The sequence below is a fragment of the Suricata suricatta genome, chromosome 7 (assembly GCF_006229205.1).
Source record: "Suricata suricatta isolate VVHF042 chromosome 7, meerkat_22Aug2017_6uvM2_HiC, whole genome shotgun sequence".
Classification (NCBI taxonomy): Eukaryota; Metazoa; Chordata; class Mammalia; order Carnivora; family Herpestidae; genus Suricata; species Suricata suricatta.
The window spans coordinates 123,931,538-123,954,748 of record NC_043706.1 but is presented as its reverse complement, the minus strand read 5'-3'; the positions used below and the strand labels follow the sequence as shown (position 1 = coordinate 123,954,748).

General features: G+C 43.2%; 1 pseudogene; it reads right to left on the bottom strand.

Moving 5' to 3' along the window:
- Nucleotides 1–18,627: 18,627 nt before the first annotated feature.
- On the bottom strand, nt 18,628–22,988 carry LOC115295674 (annotated as a pseudogene).
- Between the last annotated feature and the right edge of the window lie 223 nt (nt 22,989–23,211).

The following is a 23,211-nucleotide window of genomic DNA, read 5'->3' as shown; positions in this document are numbered from 1 at the left end:
CCTCGGCCATCTGCTCCCGGCGGTGGCCCGCCCGGAGCGCGGGGTGGGGCCGGCTGCGCTGCCGGGAGCGGTGACCCGGAGGCAGCGCCAAGGGCGGGGAGGCTGGACGCTGGGCGCCGAGAAGCCGGTGAGGAGGGCGGGAGGAGGAAGAGGACAGAAAAGTTTGCACAGGAAGGAGCCGCCTACAGCCGGCTCTCGCTCGGGCGGGCGAAAGCCGCAGGGCTCGAGCAGGGCCGCCCTCGTGCCCGCGAACCTTCCCGGCTGCTCCTCCCCCAGGCCCAGGCACAGCCCTTGGCCGGAGGGCAGCGGTGGGGTCCGCTCCGGCCGAGCGCTGGTCACCAGCAAGCGGACCTCAGAGAAGTGGCATTTGGGCTTCCGGAGCTGTGATGTAAGGTCAAGGTTAACACTGCCACTTCCATTTATTTGGAGGGCGGGGAGATGCCAGGTACACACACTGGAGTCGCCTTGGGATGGAACAGAAATGGCCATACCCAGTTGACAAATACGAAACCGAGGCGCCAAAGGACACCAGACCTGCCAGTGGGTTAGTGGCAGATCCTGGAGTCCCTCAGAGTCAAGTCCAATGCCCTTCTCTTTTCACTTCTAGCCCTCAAAGCCTTCACTACCCGCGACCGTTGGCCACACTCCTGCGTTTCTATCTGCTGAGTAAACTCAAAGGTCATGTTTAAAAGGCCAGTCTTCCGAGAACTGAATAAATAACACAGATTTGATTACTGAGTCTATGCTTTCTAACGGAAAGACGGGTTTCCTGGCCGCTGCGGGCTGGAAATATCTTAGTTGATACCCTGCCTTGTAAGATTTTGCAAACTGGGCAGTGGAGATTTCGCTGATCCGATTGGGTATTTCATGGGCTAAGCTTTATCAGTTTCACATGAGGCCCCCAAGTTGTGACCTGCCCAGAAGAGAAAGGTTGTAAATCAGGCGCAAGAGTCACCTGAGGAGTCATTCCTGAAAACTCATGGCAAGAGAGGACTTCCTGGGTTCACTCACAGGCCAAAGATAGGCAGCAGGAAGAGAAGAAGACTGTGAGGTGGGGGTGGGGGGGGCGGGAAAGGTGGGGAGGGCCGAGTTCGGAGTTAGCAAGGGGACATTCATTGACACACATGCGCATGTTTCAGGTGGATGTCAGACACTTTGCACATACTTTATCCTTTGATAAGAAAACCAACCCAGCAGAGGAGGTAAGAGAAAGGAGGGGCAGAAATGAGCGGTGCAAGCTAGGGAGGTCCCTTACTACCCAGAAGAGCCTTTGTAGCAACTAGGTCATAATAATAGCAACAGCTCACTCTTAACCATTTAAAATGTCTTTCACCTTGGTGGTGATGGTGGAGGGCACTTAAGGGGAAGAGCACTGGGTGTTGTATGGAAAACAATTTGACAATAAAATATTATGGGGGAAAAAATAAAATGTCTTTCACCTGTACGTTTCACAGCAACCCTGGCAGAGGGTATGATTATTCCAGTTTTGCTGTGAAAACCATCCAAACACAGGTACATTTCCCCGCAGTCAGCCATGCTCCGTATTTTCTACTTTTCCCCCTCTTCGAAATTACACGCCTCCAAATGTGACTTTATTTTTTAATATCTCAGTAGTGTAGGACAGAAAAAAGGTCTCCCTGCTTCTGAGCATTGACTTGTATTGCTTTAGTCGGTAGGGCCGCTCCATGAGTTTCTCATTTTCCCCGAATAATCATCATTAGGTTACAGTGGCGATTCTCATCATCATCATCATCATCATCACCTGCTTCCCGGTGTGTTGTATCATTCGGTGATGCTGACTCTTTATGTCTGCTTTCTCAGCAGTTAGCTCCTCTAGCAAGCTGCCTGCTCTCTGGGGCACACAACCCTGTTCTGCAGGTGGGGGTCACCCCACTTTACTCCCCATGGCTTACAGCATGTGCGCTCCAGCCATCCTTTCATGCTTCTCTCCTTTATCTGCTTTCTCCTCTACATCATCGCTTGTGAAGATGAATAAAGGAGTGATTAAATACTTCAGAACGCAGGAAGTCTTCCCTGGTATATTATTCAGTTATTCAGCAATTGATCATTTCAGCTATTTTTCAATAAATACATATTTGAGTGACTGTGTGGACCAGGCACTGTGCTGGACACTCCATGCCTTCAAGGAGCCCCTCAACCCTACCTTCCTCCCTTCGTGTGCCCTTCACAGCCCAGCATCTAGAGAGGGTAGCATCTGCTTGTTAGTCCCCTGCTGTTCCCCACGCATTCCTTTACTCTCTGGGTGTGTCACTTCTGTCCCCACTGCCACAGGAGTGGGGCTACTTGGGTTAAAATCACTTTTGAGCACCTAGTTGTCCAATGCAGTGGGAACGTCTCAGTCTGACTTAATCTGCCCCTGCCCCCAGCTTTTGACACTCTTGACTACTTGCCCCCTTTCTGGACTCTGCCTCCCTGGTTTCTGAGATATTCATCTCTCAGGGTGTCTGTCCAGCCTCTGCCTCCTTGTTCCCTTCTTCTCAGGATCTCTTTTTCTATTTATTCTTACCTGCTGTTCCCCAGCATCCACACCTTTACTTCACACTTGTCCTGTTTTCCTAGGAAATCCCACTTTCACTCTGAACTGCACAGATGACTCCCACACGGCTCTCTCCAGTCCAGCCCTCTCTCCTGGTCATCGGGTCCCAATCCTGATGCTCTTGTTGATGCTTCCTTGATACATTCCTAGAGCTGACCTCTTCCTCCTCCTCCTCCTCCTCCCCCCCAAATGTGTTCTGTCGATTCTCTATCTAAAATAAATATCTCCAGGGGCTCAGTCAGTTGAGCATCTGACTCGTGATTTCAGTTCAGATCATGATCCCAGGGGCGTGGGATTCAGCTCCATGTTGGGCTCTGCACTGAGCTTCAAGCCTGCTTAAGATTCTCTCTCTCTTTCTCTCTCTCTGTCTCTCCTTCTGCCCCTCTCTGCAGCTCATGCTCTCTCTCTCTCTCAAATAAATTTTAAAACAAACAAACAAACAAACAAACAAACAAATAAATAAATGTCTCCAGAGTGTTTCCGCCTTGCTCTTCATCCATATCCACTTCTTCGGGTTGAGATTCAGCTTCTGTTTTCTCCTGAAGGGAAGGCCTCTGCCTCTAGGCTCACTTTCTCTCACGCTGCCCCTCTCTCATTCTTAGAATGATCTTTCCAAAATGTTCATAAGATTGTGTTGTTCCTCCATTAACATCTCTTCCAAATGAGTGTCCGTGACACACATTCAAGTGTCTGTTCCTCAGCATGGCAGATCAGGACTCTATCCCTTGCCCCAAACTCTTTCCTTACTATTACACATGCCCCGCTCCGTGCGGTGCAGATCTATTTATGGCTCCCTGTTCATCATCTCATAGCACCTTTGCACCCCTATTTCCTCTGCCTGTGGTATCATTCCCCCCTTCCTTAGCTGACCAACCATCACTCATCCTTCGAGCCTCACATCAAGCATCCCCCCTTCCATGCAGCTTTCCTGACATCTCCTTGACCTCCAAGTCAGGCCAGTGCCCCTCCTGGTGTCAGAGTGTCCCATGTGCCTCTCTGTTATGTCACTTTTCACACAGGGTTGTAGTTGTTGGGGGGCTACTCTGTCTCCCCTCCTCCCTGTGAGCTACCTAAGGGCAGGACATACTGAGACCTGAGCTGAAATCAAGAGTGAGACTGACCCCTCGTTCTCCCAGAATGCTGTGTCAAATAATGAATCAATCAAAGAAATCCATTTGGGGAGACAGATATTAGCAAACAATTACCAGGCAATTCATGGCAAGTGACAAAACTGAGATATAAGTGAAGGTGCTATGAAAACCCAAAGGAGCAGTCACCTAACATGTCAGAGGTGAAGAATCAGGGAAGGCTTCTCATAGGACATGGTTTCTGAGATGCTAAGGCACCCAGGATGGCAGAGGACATCTGCAAAGACACAGATGCTTGAGAAAGACACTCCTCAGGACACTGTAATGGATGGCTGGAGAACAGGAAGTCTGTGAGGAGTGGCTAACTTTGGAGCCTAGAAAGGTGGACAAGAAGTGGATTAGAACTCACTTCAAATACCATTATGTTTATGCAATACTAAAATAGTTAGACATTACATTTATTTGGGGTTTGTTTCTTTCTGGTTTGACTCCTGCTATAAGATTTCTGTTTTCTTAGCAAGTTCCTCTTGGCATCTAGGACAATATTTTGCCCAGCACTTACACCTATTTGACAGACTGATAAAAAAGAGAGGAAGATGGTTCCATTTTTCAAAGCAAGATGTTTCTAAATGCTCTTAGTTTGTGTGTTTGTTTGCCTTTTTTTCATTAAATATCATTTCTGAAAGGTTTGAGATAAAACCTGAAGATGTAAAAGGAACTACTTTTAATTACATAAAACATAACATGATTTAACACATCAAAAATATAATCTCATTGTTTTACCATTGTCTTTAACAATCATGATTTGTGACGCATCTGGGTGGCTCATTGGTTCAGTGTCCAACTCCTGATTTCTGATTTCAGCTCAAGTCATGATCTTGTGGTTGGTGAGTTTGAGCCCCACATCAGGCTCTATGCTGACAGCATGGAGCCTGCTTGAGATTCTCTCTATTTTTCTCTTTCTCTCAAAATAAGTGAAAACTAAAAGCTAAAATAAAATAAAATTATGATTTATGTAAGAATATAAAAGACATAGTGAAATTTATCAATTACTTTGATCTGCCCATTAGAGCCTAGGACACTCTAAGCTTTCAGCAGGAGCACTTGGATGTGGTATGGAATCCACGTCCTTCAAGGCCACTGTCTTCCTCCTCCCTCACCAGGCCAGGTGGGCCTCTCCTAAAGTCACAACTGACTTCAGGGCTCTTTGCATATCATAGTTTCACCTATGGAAGGAGGTCTTTTGATTCAAAGATTTTAATACATAGTGAAAGGTACTGGCATTTTCTGAATTAAACATGCTAGGGAGCTGATGGATATTTAGTGAATCATTGATACTTCATAATATGGTAGCTTTTAGGCATGAGTAGTACCCAACATTTGTGCTGCTCATGTTGGGGTCAAACTCCCTGAAGACATTTCTTGAAGACAATACCGATTCCCTTGTAACTTGGATTACTTTTATAATGTAATTTTATTGTGCTATCTTCTCCTGCCCTCCCGTATACAGAAATTTCCAATTATGAGATTTTCTATATAAGCATGCCTACAACAATATAAGAGCTTTCTTAGGAAATACCATTCCAGAATACATTGCATCAGAAATGAGTATCTTTCATGGACAATATTATTTCCTTAATACAGGTAGATAAAAATCACCATGAGTGAAGGAAGGGAAATCATAGTAATATCTGAAAAGCGTGTCATAGATCAGAATGAATGATACATAGTCAAAATGAAATAACAGAAAAAAGGGAGTACAGGTAGTAAACAGAGTTTGGTAATAAAACACACACACACACACACACACACACACACACACACACACACACACACACACAAAGATAAAGGACCGTAATGTGTGAATATAAGCCTGCATTTAAGGTTGCACTATAAAAGAAAAAGAAGAAATAGGAAACTCAGTATGATGACCTCTATGGTTTCTTCTGGTCTGAGATTTGACAGTTCTACAAGAATTTTTCTTTGTATTTGTTTGAAAATTGAAGATTAAACTGTTTTATGGGAGAGGCCAAAGCTGGCTCACAGCTTTGAGCCCAAACTACCATCTCTCTGTGGGTACAAGGCTACAGAAATAAGCATCTTCCTTCTTTTTCCTGTCCCCTCTCTTCTTCCCCTCTTTCTTCCTTTCTGCTCTATATTACACAGCTGTTCTGTCCTACTATGTGTAGGCTCTGCACTAGGCATAGAGGTAAAGGAATCTCTCCAATCTCAGACTAACAGCCATGGAGACAAGGGTGTACAAACAACATTGGCAAGACAAAGGAGGCAACCATTGAGCCCCTTGCAAGGGTCATAAAAAACTTCAAAGGGGAGAGCATAAGAAAGAGGTCCTTAAAAACCGAGTGGGGATGAAAAAGAGAAAGAGGCAGGGAAAGCCTGGCAGGAAGATAAAATACCGTGGCAGGGGTTCAGGAGAAGACTGCAGAAATAGGATATGAAACAGAGAGGGTCATCAAGGGATTTAAGCAGTGTTGCAACATGATCAGAGTGATCTTTTGTTTCCATTTTGATACCTTAATTTGATGCCTAAATGATACATGTACTTAATTTGTTGAGTTGTTTTAAGGATTTGAAATAATGTACATAAACTGCTGAGTGTAATGACTGGCATAAACAAGTACTTGGAACTCAATACAATGCTCTAAGACAAATGGAGTATGCATTATATTCCTTTATTTCTACAAATCATACCCAGTCCAGCCCTATCTGCAAGGTGGTCCAAAAGACATCTTCCAGAATTCCTTCCTTCTCCTTGAAACAAACAAGAACTTTAGTATTTACAGCTATCAAAAGATAGGAAGGGACTGTCCTGTGGTTCCCAAGGTCAGCTACAGGGTCCTTCACCCAGATTTCTAGGCATCAGCATGTCCCCATGACACTCGATTAACGAGAAGTCACCCTTTCCATTTCCTGACTCCCCAGAAACTATTAGAAGCTAAGGTACCCCTCACTAAGATATCAAAAGTCTCAACCCCATTCCAGTTGCAGTTGGGGGTGTCCAACACCTCTGGGGATTGGGTCATGCTCAATTCAACCCTCAAACCACTAAAATCAGTTTCTTGGTGGAAATGCAAAGTGGCTCAGCCCCTTTGGCAGTTTCTTATAAGATGAAATGCATCTTATAAGAAACTTATAATGGGACTCAACAATCCCATTCATAAGTATTGACCCAAGAGAAATGAAAACATGTGTATGCAAAAATCTGATGCAAGTGTTTATAGCAGCTTTATTCATAATCTCCCAAAACTGAAAACAACCCCCAAAAGTACATCGGTACAACAAAATACTACTCACTAAGATAGAGGTATGAACTACCAATAGGTACAAGATACAGGAGTCTCAAAAGCATTGCGGTAAGTAAAAGAAGCCAGATTCAAATGACTTTATGCAGTATTTTCCCACTTCAGTAGCATTCTGGAAAAGGCAGTACAGGGACAGAGGAGAGAGCAGTTGCCAGGCATATAGAGAGGGGATGATTTGTTGGCTAATGAAACTCTTCTATATCTTGATGACAATGGTGACTGCACGATTGTGTTTGTCAAAAGTCATAGAATAATATGCCAAAAAGAGGAAATCTCACTTTGATTAAATTATGCCTTAGGAAAAAAGAAAAGGAAAAAAAAAATCCCTACCATGTTTCCCTCCCTTTCCTTCCCTTTAGGAATTTAACCAAACCAAAGGAGAGTTTGCCAACCCGATACACAGCAAGCCAGTAGAAACTGCCATTGGGCTTTTACAGTGGGGAAGATGGGTTATTTAGTGGTGCAGTGCCATCTAGAAGAAGGGGAGCTAATCCTCAAGTTCAGATGCCCTGATGGCTTACAAGCAGGGGTTTTTAAAGGGTGAAAGTCAGGATAAGGGTCTCAGCTTGGATCATGCTGATTGATTAGGCATAATCCATGATCAGCTACAATACTTTCTTTCATGATCAAGATTTCCTTTCACGATCTTGTCCCTTCTGGTGACTCTCTGGTTTCAGTGTGATTGTAGTGAGGTTGTGGTTCTGCTCTATTATTATATTTTTAATGTTTATTTATCTTTGAGAGACAGAGAGAGACAGAATGTGAGCAGGGGAAGGGCAGAGAGAAAGAGGGAGACAGATTCCAAAGCAGGCTCCAGGCTCTGAGCTGTCGGCACAGAGCCTGACATGGGGCTCGAATTCATGAGCTGTGAGATCACGACCTGAGCGGAGGTCGACGCTCAATGGACTGAGCCACTCAGGTGCCCCGACTGGTTCCGCTTTAGGGCCCTGGAACTGCAGAATATTCTGGGAAGATGGCATTAGCGATGTCATTTCTAAAATAGAAAGGCAAAGGTTCTACATCCTGTGACTCTTATCACTATTTTCTTGCAAACATGGCACATTTATGTTTGTTATTTCAGGCAGAAGAGCATCCCATAGAGTTTTTGGGAAGCAACTTTGTATGTTATTTCCTGAGGCAATTTTTGAGGCTTAACAGTCACTGAGGGCTATGTGACTCTGGTCAGAGGCAGGGAGGAGCCCTAGGTCTGAACTGTGGGATCTGGGGGGAGAGGGGGGGCTTCTGTCCCGGTTTCAGGGACAATCCAACCAGGTTTCCTTGAATGGCCAAATTTCCAGCAAACAGAAACCTGCTTAAAAGTTGCTCTATGCTTAGAAACTTCTCTGGTTTGGAGGCCTTATAATCACATATAAAAATAAATGTAAAAGTGCTATTACATGGCTCCCATGAAACAAAGGTCTACTCCTCTGGAAGGGAGACTAAATTATCTTTTGTCCCTTCTTAATTCATCTGCAGCTGCTTGGGGTGGTGGTGGTAGGCGGGGGACCAAGAAACAAGACACAGATGTCAGTATAGAGGTTTTCTTTAGGATTAGGATTTCAAGTTTGTTATTTTTTAAGCAAATAAGCCTCAGACAAATTGAACTTGCAGAAGAGGGAGGGATAAATAATTCCTTGATGAGATGACCCTGCAGGAAAAAAAAAAAAAAAAGACAATAAAACCTCTTGAACTATTTTCTGCTCCATTCTCTCTCAGAATAGCATCCCACCACAGGATTTGTTCTGCAGCTGGGTCTGCTGGAGCGAGGCGGGGAGGGGGATGGGGCTGCAGGGGGTTCAAGAGAAACAGGGAGCACAGAGCGACATGGGGGGAGAAAAGGAAATAGGGAAACATGGCAATTCTCATGGGTATAATCCTTTCAAGGGTGCTCTAACAAGAAAGAGCTGGAAGAGAGGGTGCATTAGTTAGGTTGGTCAGGGGAGGCCTTTCTGAAGATGGGACCTGTACACAGATCTAAAAGATGAGGCATCACAGGTACCAAGGGCACAGAAGTCACCATTCCAGGAAGAGGGGCCAGCAGGTGGGAAAACTCTGCAGACAGAATGAGCCCTGGAAAGGCAGACAGGGAGGCTGGGAAGTAATAAGCCTGTGTGAGCAGGGGGTGGTGAGGGCCACACAGAGAAGGAAGGGGAGGGATCCAGGGCCTCCACTAACCCGCGTGGAACAAAATACGTCAGCTTTTAAGCAGGAGAGTGAGAAAACCTGCATTACACCATTTTGGGTTTATATGTCTACTTTGTGCATGTGCACGCGTGGATGGATTGGAGATTGGAAAGCCGTAAACGGAGGTCACTCTGAGTCTGGTTTGGAAAAAATGGCAAACTTTGCTTTTTTTTCATTTTTAAGAAATAAGAGGGGTGCCTGGGTGGCTCAGTCGGTTAAGTGCTTCGGCTCAGGTCATGATCTCACGGTTTGTGGGTTCGAGCCCCGCATCGGGCTCTGTGCTGACAGCTAGCTCAGAGCCTGGAGCCTGCTTCGGATTCTGTGTCTCCCTCTCTCTCTGAACCTCCTCTGCTCACTCTGTCTCTGTCTCTCAAAAATAAATAAAAAACAAAAAAATTTTTTAAAGAAATATATCCTTACTCTTTAAAAAAAGAAAAGAAATAGGAATGAGGAAGACTGGTTTATTCAATATTTTAAAAATAAGCAAAGCTATAATAATTAAAACAATGTGCTGCTGGCAGATTAATAGCTGTTAAGCTTTATTTAACACATAAAATTTATCAGATATCATCCTAAGAACTATATATGTATAACATCTTTAAGCCTCACAAAAACCTTACAAGACAAGGACTTCGCAGCAGTATTTTAAGGATGAGTAACAAAGACACAGAGAGATTAAGTAAAATGTGCCAAGCCCCAGGGATCTTACATGGTCTGGCTCTAGGGCTCCTGTTATAATCACTATCACACTGGCACCAATGAGATGGCTAAGCTCATGGACAGAATATGGAATCCTAACCAGTCCCAAATATACCCAAATCTTCATCTATCATAAGGGCCCCATCACAAATCAATGGGAATTAATCAATAAACAGTGCTTGAAATTTTGCCAAAGTATTTTGAAACTGTTTTGTAAAACTTCCTTTGACACATTCACTATTAAAGATACATTAAATAAAGATGGGTTAAAGAATTAAATGCTAAAAACACAAGCCATGAAGAGTTAGGGGGAAAAACTGGGACAGAAAAGCACTTTCTAGAAAAAAAAAAGGAAAAATACTTTCTAGAAATGAAAGTAAGGGAAGAAATCGCAAAGAAAAAAATCAATAGGTTTGACTTCATAAAATTTTAAGACCGTCATGTAAAACAATTCAGAAACAAAATGAAAAATAAAACTGCTTTCCAGAAATATTGTATCCAATTTTCATTACAGTTCACAAGATTGCATCAATTTATCCACTCACTTGCAGTATTTGAGAGCCCTCATACTTTGCCAGCATTGGCCATAAAATTTTAGAAAACATTTTCTAGATTGACAAGAAATGAAAGGTTTCTGTTATTATAACTAGCATTTTAAAAGTCTAGCGATTTGGAATACCTATGTGATCTCTTTATTGGCCATTTTTGTTTTCTGTTTGTGAAATTGTTGCTCATGCCTTTCTCTGTTTATCTGTGGGGATTTTAGCCTTATTGATGCATGGGAGCACTTTATAGATTAAGGAGAGTACAGTTTTTTCATATTTGTAGAAAACATATTTTCCCAGTTCATTGTTTACTTGTTCATTTCTATTTTACTTTTTTTTTGCTATTGTTAATAGATTTTTTTTTTGAGGCCAGTTGTTGTGTATACAAGAAAGCTATCGATTTTTTTCATCTTTGTGACTTGATATCTTATTGAGCTCTTTTCAGTTCTAGTAGTTTTCAGTTTATTCTCTCTTGGGTTTATTTGGTCCATAATAATATTATCCACAAAAACAAGGGAGGGATAAAATGAGGAAAAGGGGGAAAGGGGCATGGGGAAGATGCATGAAAAGATAATAAACTCTTATTTAGGCTTCATGTGCTATTTTTTTTTAGCTAGAATTTCCAGCAAATATGGTCATAATCAATGTCATAGTATTTTCTTTATTCTAATGGGAATGTCCCTACAATTTCACTCTTAAGCATGAAGACCTTGATTTTGTCTACAACAGCTCGTGAACTGAAGGAGCTGACTACAAAGAACTCTGAGAACCAACCACACACCCGCATCCTGAGCATGCAAGAGAGGGCCATCCATGTGCGTTCAATTTTCTGGCCATGGAGAGTGCACCATCAGGAGAGCGCACCCACAGTCGTCCTGGGCGATCAGGGAAATGACCATGTGTAGGAAGGAAAAACTGCGAAGAACCCTGGAGGCCAGTCCTAAATGCGCCACAGCACGGACCCAGGACTTTGTTCAACTCTGTAGGACAATTTGCAACAAAATTCACAACCAGGTTGGGGAGCCCCAAAAGCAGGGCAGTTGTGGATGGCCCAACACCAGTGCTCTCCCCACTGGGGATGTGGAAGTTGGGACTTACTGTTTTTTTAAACAGTCTTTTCTTTTTTTAGAGAGAGAGCCAGAGCGAGCAAGAGCATAAGCAGAGGAGGAGGGGCAGAGGGAGAGGAGAATCTTAAGCACAGGGCTCGATCTCATCACCCTGGGATCATGACCTGAGCCAAAATCTAGAGTGGGAAGGAGGCTTAACCAACTGAGCGCACCCAGGTGCCCAGGGACTTACTTTTTTTTTTTTTTTAATATCATGAGCACCTACAACAGCTCAGGTGGAAAGGGAGAGATATTAGGATATTAAGCCTTCTGCCAAGAAGATAAGTAGGTATTTGAGGCAGAATTACTGAAAAGAAGCAAAACACAATGAACAAGGTATCAGAATTTTAAACAAAGATAGGATCCAATACTGTACTTAAGAAAATGAAAGAGTAAAGAAAAAAAATCCTGTTGTTCTGAGAATGAATCCATACATGTATGATCATGTTTCAACATTGTACAAAAGTAAGGCAGCCGTGAGAGTTCTTTATTTGTTATGTCATTCAGTAGCTGATATAGAAGGATTCAGATATGGATCTTGCCTTCAAAATTAAGCAAGAAGGTTGCATAGTAGTTTCTGAAAAACTAAAATGAATGTTTCACTTTTATAGTCCTATTTTACTTGTTGATAAATAAATGACACCATTTAAATTTTCTGTGACAATTGGGAAAGCAAAGTATAGAAAATAAATCTTACATCGATGTTCGAGTCTTCCTTTTTAAAATGAACATTTATGTGGTTTTGTGGTCAAATAACAATATGGACTGTACTGATCTTCAGAGAAAGACGTTCTTTCTGATAAGTTGTCAAGGTATCAATATCCAGCGATGAAGATAATGTATTGTAGAGGCAAGTGGGTTGTAGTCTCCATCCGGAGACTTTAAAGGATTGCAGTCATGTGCATTTCACATGTCGCCATCTTTATTCCTCAGTAAGAGGGTGTACAGGTAATAATATGAGAAAGGGGTCTCTGCATGGTGCCTGGCTGTAGGGCATGGCATCTCTTCCGCCAGCCATCACCTTACCATCGCCCACACTTTCTCTATTTTGACCACCATGTCATGATATAGTCTTTGATAGTTCTCCAGGTCTCACCTATGATAGCCTCACATGGGGCTCTGGCCATATTTTTATTTTTATCTTTTACTACTTTGCTTTTCAAGTAATCTCTACACCCAATGTGGGGCTCAGACTCACAACCCTGATATCAATAGTTGCAAATGAGCCAGCCAGGCACCCCAGGGCTCTGGTTATCTGATGAGAGCATCATAGGAATTTCTTCTTGGATTTTGCTTGCAAGACTAACTCTTGATATCTTGAAATGTCCTCAGCTACTCTAGTAAATAGCCCTCAGTGCTCTTAAAGGGGTGAGATCCTCTGCCTGCCTTTTAGGAAAATTGCTTGAGGCTTTCTAGTCTTCCTTACAGGTCTCATCTATAGATTGTGTGAAGACCCTCTCCCCCCGGTGATTTCCCTCCCCTTACTTAAATACTCTACACATCTCTCTCACAGAAATCTCTAATCATTGCTTACTCTGTGGCTCCTTTATAACCTTACATGGGACTCTGGCTTTTGAGGGAAACACAGTTCTTCGACGCTCTTTGAGGGCTGGTTTTACATCCTGGGCACCTGACCCATGCTGACGACCTCTGCCTGGAACGCCTTTGCTCCCACCGTCTGGCTAAGTTAACTTACTCATCCTGAGGCCTCAGTTTGAATTTTAATTTTCTAAAGAAGCCTTCTCAGCCCCCAGACCAGATCAGGGGGTCTACAATATCTACAATATTATATTTGGGTGGTCATTTTTGTTTGTCTGTTTGCTTTTGTTTGGGTGGTCATTTGCTCACTGCCTTTATTTTCCACTAGAATAAAGTGGCCCGTTTCCTTGCCGTTGCCCCTGCAGGCCCAGCTCAGGGCCTGGTGCTGTGTAAATGTATTCTGACCTGATGAGATAAAGGAGTAATGACAGGGAAGCTCTGAGTTTAGCACGATGGTTGAAAACATGGGCCATAGTCTATTTGGGCAAGATATTTAGGCTTTTGGGGGCTTGGAAGAGAGGCCAGCATTGAGTGAGCCCTAAACACTATGTAGCAGCACCTTAACACCCTACCTTTCTGCAACCATGGGATTTCCATGATCAACACATTCAACTGTTGCTTTTCTAATGGACTTACCCGGCTCACATCAATATAAATATTTCATCTAATCTCTTTGTATATTTTTAGAGTTACTAAGTTCCCAGGGCTGACTTATCTATCAGTGCAGCAGGCACAGTGCCCAGGCTCACAACACTTGTAGAGGCTCATAGATGTGTTTTCATTTCTCCTAAAATTTGAGAGAAGAAAAAAAAAACACATTAAAGAAAATGCTTACATATATATGAACTATGTTTTATTTTATATATATTTCATATATATGCCATTCATATATGCTTTATATGTTTAAAATATATCAAATACAATTGCTTTTTACCAACAAATGTATTATATATAATATGTAATGTATAATATTTGTATATAACATACATGTATATGTATTACATATTATATATACATGTGTGTATCTATCTGTCTATCCATCTTTCTACCCATCCATCTATCCATCTATCTATTTATGGAGGAGAAAAGATACCATGAAGACATCAGGTCCAGCACTTCCCAGCCTGCTGCTCTATATCAGAGTCTTTCCATTTCAGTAAAAAGAAATAAGAATTGAAATACCAGTGCGATGACGTCACAACCTCTGCAGATGTCTGAGTGGTACAGCGCCAGGGCAGGCCAGCAGCAGGTGCTCTCTCCATTCCTGCCCTATCCTCTGAAAAGAATGTGCTCCATCAAAACAGGCTGTGGAGAGCGCTGGGCTCCCCTTCCTCCCCAGCCGGTCCCCTGCCCCTGGTCCCATTTCCTTTCCTGCCCCACTTACCTCTTTTTCCCCGCCCTGGTGTGCCCCCACAGGACATAGCCTCCTGCCCCCAGCCCGGTGCTGGCCTCCCGCTTTGCCGTGGCTCCTCAGGTTTCCTCTTCATGCCCCACCTCTCTTGGCCTCCCTTCCTTCTCTTCACTCATGGTTCCTGACACTGTCGGCTTTTCTCCACATTGTAGGGTTTTTTAAAAAAAATTTTTAAAATGTTGTTATTTATTTTTGAGAGAGAGAGAGCACGTGAGCAGGGGAGGGTCAGAGAGAGAGGGAGACACAGAATCCAAAAGACAGGTTCCAGGCTCTGAGCTGTCGGCACAGAGCAGACTCGGGGCTCGAACCCACCCGCCCTGAGATCATGACCTGAACCAAGCCAGACACTTAACCAACTGAGCCACTCAGGTGCCCCTGTAGGTTCTTTTTGGTTCCAAATTTCAGGCACTCTGTTTCTCTTGCTACCTTTCTATTTTCTTTTTATTAGCCTCATGGTCTTGTGTTAAGTCCTTTCCCCCCCATCTTTGAGTATGGTTACAGTGTTACATTAGTTTCAGGTATACATTATAGCAATCTGACAAGTTTATACACCATGTCGTGTTCATCACAAGGGTAGCTACCATCCGTCCTGTTGCATCTCTATTACAATACTGTTGACTTTATTCCTGTGACTTACTTATTCCATAACTGGAAGCCTCTAGCTTCTGCTTCTCTTCATCCAGTTTGCCCATCCCCTACACCCCTTTCCCCTTTGGCAACCATCAGTTTGTTTTCTGTATTTATAGGTCTGATTCTGCTTTTTGTTTATTCTTTCTTTAGATTCCACTTATAAGTGTAATTGTATGGTGTTTGTCTTTCTCAGTCTGACTTATTTTACTTAGCACAATACCCATTAGGTCTGTCCATGTGTCTCAAAAGGCATGATCTCATTATTTTTTGTGGCCATGTAATATTCCACCACACACACACACGTGCCATTTTCCTTGTCCATTCCTCTATTGATGGACATTTAGGTTGCTTGCTTATCTTGGCTGTTGTAAATAACACTGCAATAAACATAAGGGTACATATATCTTTTTAAGTTAGTGTTTTTGTTTGCTTTGGGTAAATACCCAATAATGGAATCATATATGGTATTTCTATTTTTAACTTTTTGAAGAGTCTCCAAATATTCTCCACAGTAGCTGATCTTTCTTTTCTTTTCTCCATTTGTTTTCTTTTTTTCTTTTTTTTTCTTTCCCTTTCCCTTTTCTTTCCTTTCCTTTTCTTATGCCTCTTTTCTCTCTTTTGCCCAGCTCCCTTTCAGGCTTCTCTTAGTTCTTTCTTTTTTTTCCCCAAGCTCTCTTTAAAAAAAAAAAAATTGTCCCTTTTCTGTTTTTTGCTTCCTCTTCCTTTGAGGACCTGGCCCTTCCTGCCCACTGCTAATCAGGGCTATGAAAACTCCACCCTCATTCTGACGAGCAGAGCCCAGGGGACATCAGCTGCCTCAGCTATGAGGACCACTGGGAAAGAGACTTGCATGATGCAGACATCTTCTCACAGAATTGGGCCTCCATGCACAGGCACTAGTTAGATCATTCACTTTTCAATGAAGACATTGGGAAGGAGAGAAATAGGAAGCAAATGTATTGCACATCCTGATGTTTGTGTATCAGGGTTATAAAATCACTGGGTGCTACTCACTGTTGTGCAGAGAAGAGGTAGTTTTGATGGGGTTCTAGGGTGTTGGTGGGGGTTCAGGGCCAACAGCCAAGAAAGAATCCTTGAAGACATCTTTTTAAAAAAATTTTTTTATGTTCTTATTTATTATTGAGACGGAGAGAAACAGAGCATGAGTGGGGCAGGGTCAGAGAGAGAGAGAGAGAGAGACAGAATCTGAAGACAGGTTCCAGGCTCTGAGCTGTCAGCACAGAACCTGATGTGGGGCTCGAACCCACGTACCATGAGATCATGACCTGAGCAAAGTCGACCACTTAACCAACTGACCACCCAGCTGCCTCTTGAAGACATCTTTGATGCAGAAATGTGATTTTAATAAAGCATGGGGACAGGACCTGCGGGTAGGAAGACCTGCACTGGGGTTGTGCAGGGTGACTGCTTATGTACTGTGGAGCTGGGGGAAGTAAAGTCAAGAGGAAGTTTCTTATGAACATTGGGGAACTGTCAACAATAGCTAAAACATGGAAAGAGCCTAAATGTCCATCACCTGATGAGTGGATCAAGAAGATGTGGTATATATATACAATGGAGTATTACATGGCAATGAGAAAGAATGAAATCTGGTCATTTGTAGGAAAGTGGATGGACCTCGAGGGTGTCATGCTAAGCGAAATAAGTCAGGCAAAGAAGAACAGATACCATATGTTTGCACTCATAGGTCTAACAGGAGAACAGGAGAAACCTAATGGAGGACCAGGGGGAGGGGAAGAGGGAAAGAGAGTTGGGGAGAGAGAGGGATGCAAAACTTGAGACTATTGAATATTGAAAATGAGCTGAGGGTTGAAGGGGGAGGGGGGAGAAGAGGTGGTGGTGATGGAGGAGGGCACTTGTGGGGAAGAGCACTGGGTGTTGTATGGAAACTAATTTGACAATAAACTACTTCAAAAAAAAGAGGAAGTTTCTTAAAGGGATCTCCACATGCTAAAGAGGATTTACAGATTGGAGGCCTAGCTATTGTTTTTCCCTCTAGTAAAGCATTATGATTAAGATAGAAGGGCGTTCATGGAGATTAGGTTATTGATGAGATACTTGTAAACTGATGGAGACTCTGTACCTTTAACAATTTGTTTTCTGTCCTTTGTTCTTGGACAGCCAGGAGTGTCTGAGGAATATCACGTATCCCGCGGGGGGAGGGGGGAGGTCCTGCTTTGCAGAGTCAGCTTGCTTTTTGCTTCCTCATCAGTTTCTTTGTTTTGTTTATATTTGTCCTGTTTGCATTTGCAACCCAGCATATCTTTTCTCTCCCCCATACACACACCGGTTCATTGTTGGGCAAATTAATTGTTCAGTTTGGACAAAATGTAGATAAACCCTGTAAATTAAACGGTCTCTTTAGCAAGTATTTAGACTTTACTTTGGGTTGAAGTGTCCAGAGTCTCCGAGGCTTTCCTCTCTGCATCTTCGTAATGTGGCAGAGGGTTGGGGGCAGGGAGGCTTAGGAGTTGTTTCTCAGGTGCTTCTTCTGATCCCGGGGGTGTTCCCAGATGAACCCTGAAGCTGCTAGAATTCATGATCTGGTCTCTCTGTTGGACCCACGTCTGTTTTCACTGGCAAGCTAGAGTCCTCTGAGCTATGGCTACAAACCCCACACGCTTGGCATAGAGAACCAGCTACAGGGAACCACTCAGGCCAGACGCCCTGTGAAGTTCTCAGCTACTTCTGGATCCTGGCTGTATCACTCAAGTATCAAGGTCACCCAGGAAAGCTAAAAAGCAGCCTCTCCTTCTGCCCAACTACCTGGCTCTACCTAGTGAAATTTGCCTATCAGACTAAGACACTCCCTCTAGAGTCCTAAGTCCCCCACCTTATTTATCTAACACATAGAATGACACTAGTCTATAATTACATGAAGCTGAACACATGCTTTGCATGATTTAATTCTCACCATAGCCCTGTGAGGAAGATGTACTATTATCATTCATATTTTTTTAAAGTAATCTCTACACCCAATGTGGGGTTCGAACTTTCGTCCCCAGGATCAAGAGTTGCATGGTGTTCAGGCTGAGCCAGTCGGGCTCCCCTTTCATTCACATCTAACAGGAGTGAGGCACAGAGAGGTGGAATGACTCACCCAGGATCACACAGACCTGTGGTGAAGGGTGGGAGCAGGTAGGCAGTCTGGGGCAGGCTGCAGAATCTGGGCAGGACTCTGGTCTTTGCTGCTTCCTTCCTCCTCTCAACTCCTCGCCTTCCTCCCTTCATTCCTCCTCATTCCAGTCCCGACCCCCCCAGCCCCCGGGCCAGAAGAAGGCAGGATTTTATTTCACTCATGTCCTAAGCTCTCTCTACGAAGAAGCTGGTTTATTTACCATATAAAGAATGGTGTGGGCTCAGTTTGTTCTGCAAGCTTTTCTTCTGCATTTCCCGAGAAAGACTGTGTTGATGTTAGCTGTGAGGCAAAGGTTTCACTTCTTCCATTGTCCACTTTGGACGTGTCAGTGCAAAAAAAAAAAAAGGAAAAAAGTCAACTTCAAAGTAGGTTAGTAAATGCTTTATTCATTGTCCTATTGAGGATGAGAACCAGTTACCCCCCCGGAGACTGCCTTTCACATTGTTCTGAGGAGCTAGCTCTGAAGTTTGTTTTGCTTACAGGGAATTCTGTGTGAAAGGGGAAGGGAGAGAGATATATGATTGCAAACAGTTCTCCAAAGTATAATTGCACATGGCGAGGTGTACTTTGGTTGTAAAAATTAAGCTTACTGATTTCTACTTAGACACATGAAAGACACTTAGGTCTTCTGAATGAATTATTTCTATCATATCTGTTCAAAAATATTGCCTGTATGCCTCCACTTAACTGGTTTTCTGGTTCTTGTTTTTGGTTTCTCCTTGGGATCACTTGAGATGGTCGTAGGAGGCTGACATCAGTCCCCTACCACAGTTTTAGTGCAAGAAGACTTCTGGGAGCTGCTGAGTCTGGCTGGTGGCGGTCACCCAGCTCCCATATGGAGATCCATACTGTGTCCCGCGAGCCTCTCTCGGACATCAGTTCCGCCCTCGGTAACTAACGCTACCCTCCAGGATATTGACAGACAGCAGGACGACTTCCTCTGGCTGCAACAAAGACATTGTCCGGCGCTGGCCTCCTGCCGTCTCCACCTGGGAAATCAGGAGCAGTGACCACAGTAAGCACCCTGAGCACCCGTCGCTGCCCAGCATGTAGCAGCGGGCTGTCGTGACTCCACAGTGATGCACATCTGCTGCTACAGGGAAAGACCTTGTCCTTCTACTTTGGCACCTCCAGGACCTCAGACAAACAAGATGTGATCAGGACTCCTTGACAGTGTTCTCCACTGGGACCTAAGGCTCCCTGGAAATGCCCTACAAACAAGCCATGTGCACCTGGATCCTCTATCAAAACCTTTAAATACATAGTTTAAGCCTGTGAAAGAATAAAAACTCATCTGAGTATATTTGAAGATCGAATTGGTTTTATTCAATGATTCCTGAATTGAGCAGCTAGAAAGGTCTAGCTATCCCATCCAGAAAGGTCTGAGGAGTTGTATACAGTTGTCCTACAGGAAAGAGGGCGGGGCAAGGAAGTTATTAGCAAAGGAAAAGAGGATGGTTTCCGGCCAGCTCACCTGCTCTTAGGGGGAGTAGCATGAGATCACTTCATGAGATGACTTCACCGGGCTGATCAAAAAATTCCAGACACACTGGTGTAAAATTCCACTCCCCTGGAGAGGCAGAAGCTGAAGTTAAATTAGATATTAAGTCTCAGTGGAGCTTAACATAAATCACTCTATTGGGGAAGTTTCCTTTTAACAAGTCTTAGTGCAGGTATATTCTATTGCTCCATTAGCAGTCACTTTAAGTGCAAAAGACTATAGCGTGGTAAATCTTTATCTTATACAATGTAAAGTAGAATCTACTTTCAGTTCTCTCCTTGAGTGATCATGTTTCAAAATATTTCATAGATTTCACTCTTCAGTCATTTAACAATGTATAGTTTGAGTAGGATCTCTTCTCCCTTTTCATTTCCAAATAAATCTATTTCCTATTTATTTCAAATCCTGGATCAATGGTTATGCAGCTGGTATCCTAGAATTCATAAGTGTCCTCCAGGGCTCTAAGAAAGTTTTTTCATCCATTTTCACTATTTCCTACGCAAATTGTACTTAATTTTTTTTTAACTTTATTTATTTATTTTGAGAGAGAGAGAGAATCCCAAGCAGGCTCTGAGATGTCAGCCTAGAGCCTGATGCAGGGCTTGAACCTACTCCTAAACCCCATGAACCCCAAGATCATGACCTGAGCTGAAATCAAGAGTCAGATGCTTAACCAACTGAGCCACCCAGGTGCCCCTGGAAATTGTACTTTTATGGAAAGATTGTACTCATAAAACATAAAGCCTTTGCCTTCAAGTGAAATAATCTATGAGCCAAGTGACATTTCTGTGGATCAGAAGATCCCATTAGCATTCTTTAACTGAAATACATGGAAATGTAGTTTGATAAAAGAAATTTGTTTGGAAGACGGACACTTTCAAAATGTCGGGTTCCCATGGGCAAACAATGTTTAATGAGAAAACAGCCCCACAGCTGCACTGTCACCATAGCTATGTCTACTGTCCATTTGCTACTGATCCATCTGTCACAGCCTCTAATCAGGAAAGCTCAAGAAGCCCAGCACACTGCTGGGACCAAGTGCTCCGTTGGGGAATCCCCAGAGGGTTGGGCGAATCGAAAGCATACCTCCCTGCAGGGTTTGCCAACACTGCTGCCCAGAAAACTTGGATACACTCATCACAAGAGAATCCACTAACTCAAGAGCCAAGGGTGTGGAAAAGAGAAAGGGAGAAATTTATTTCAGGTGTTGTCAGCTGCAACAGGCTCAAGCCTTAACAACCAACCTCTCTACCGGCAAGAGGGACACCTAGAGTATTCTAAGAAGAGATTGGGGTGGGGAGACATGCAAGAGGGTAGGCAGAGAGTTCAGTGATCATGGGTGGAGCTCAGTATGTGTTGAGTCCATTATCATGGGTATAGTCTTCTAGGCCTTCCATTGCTATCAGGGCTTTTCTGGTGTGGTGGTTGGAAAATGTCTTCCTCAATGCCTCAAGAAAGTGTGATGAGAAATGAGTTAAGTGGTCTTGTATATTTTTGGCCTTAACTGTTGGGTCTATAGTTGAGCAAGAGAGCTCACTGTTGCTGTTGAGAGTTCAACACAGTTGACAAGAAAAAACTTCCTTTACTCTTCTGGCTGGTTTAAGAATGAAATTGACAGGAGACACATTAACTGGAGAAAATCTAATTTAATTTTGTATGTATAGGAACCCTATGTACATGAGAGATTCAAAGACAGAAAGGTAAAATGAGGTAAATGCCATCCTAAGCTAAGGAAAGGGAGAGGGGCCCGGGGATTCAAAAGCACAGAGGGCAATTCACTGGCCAATATGAAAGCAAAGGTTTGGAAATTTGATGTTTGCCTTGCCATACAGATGGGCCACTCAGAACAACATGTATCTCTGGTATTAACTCTTGTTCTGAAAAAGATTCCCAATTTAGATTTTTTTTTGTAGAAAACCTAAATTTTTTGTTAAATGAGTACAAAGACAAAAATATGTATCATCTGAAGTACTTTGAGGATTTCATCTCAGTTTCACTTGTTCTCTTACAGAAACTGACCTAAGAGGTTAGATATTCAAGGGTATAACCTAAGAGGTTATAATGGAACAGACTGGTGAAACATGGTGGATGGAATAAAACTAGTCAGAAGGACTTGTGTTAACGGTTCTATGTGTGGCTAGGATGTTCCCAAAAGGTTCTTAAAGATATCTGAGTGAATTAATCCGGGTCCCTGTGGAGAATGAATAGATGCCAGGATTTCTCAGAGATCTCTGTTTTTCTTTTTAAAATGTATCCTTAGGTATCCTTAGCCCCTCAAGGATAATTTATACTCAGTCCCAACTGACTTCCTCAGTGTTCCTCTACCTTCAAGCACCTACATGCTGTCATCACATCCATCTGCTAGCTTACAGAAGATGCATATAGTGAAGGTAGGAACTGCAGGCCTAAACAAGGGGTCCCCATGCACAGAAACTTTTGGGGGGGGGATGGTAATCTACAAATACCTTCATGGTTAAGCTAATGCACCTTTTAAATAAATATCATAGTTTCTTCTGCTGATGATAACCTGTAGTTTCCATATGGTCTGTTTCAAAAAAGACCTGGTTCAGGTAAGTTTTAGAGAAGGAAAAAGACTTTCATCCACACCCACTCCACAGTGGAAGAGGCACCAAGTTCTCACCTACGTTAATGAGAATTCCAGAGCGGCATAAATCACTTTCAGTGATGAGTTTCAGCATCTCCAAACTGGCAAACAACTGTTGGTGTAGTCGCTACCTCCATCCCATCTTCATAATCTCTTACTGAATCTTCTGTCCAGACTCTAGCCATGTTACATGGGCTGCCTACAGACTGAGAAAGACTTCCTTCTAATCTCTCCAACGTAGCTTGGCTTTCTGCTGTTATATGGGATAATCCTCCTTCATAGATACAAAATGTAGGCATGTCTCCTGTCCTTGTTCACGTGCTTCTACATTATATTCTTCTTCTTCATAATCATCTGAATCTTCATCCTCAGGATCTGGACATGAAGCCTGACATTGACACATTGCAGTGAATGCTGCCTCCAAGCTGGTTTATCGAAATTCAGCAATAGGTTCAATGTTGTTATCACTGTTTTCTTCTTCATCAGCAACAGTCCTTTTGATTATTTTCCCAATATGGAATTCACTGTAACATACAAATGCTCATCATGGATAGACTTGTAGGTCCCTGGATATCACATGCATACTAACGGTGGAGTAATTCAGTGAGAATCCTAATCCAGAGCCATCTATCCAAGACATGCAGCATTGTAAAAGGTGCTAATGCAGGGGCCCTTCTGGTACATCATAGCCTGGGGAATTTGACTGCTGCTGATGGAGCCCCCCCGGCTGACCAGGGCTTCAGTAAACTTTAAAAATTTTTTAAATGCTTATTTTTGAGAGAGAGAGAGAGAGAGAGAGAGAGAGAGAGAGAGAGAGACAAAGCATGAGCAGGAGAGGAACAGAGAGAGAGAGAGAGAGAGAG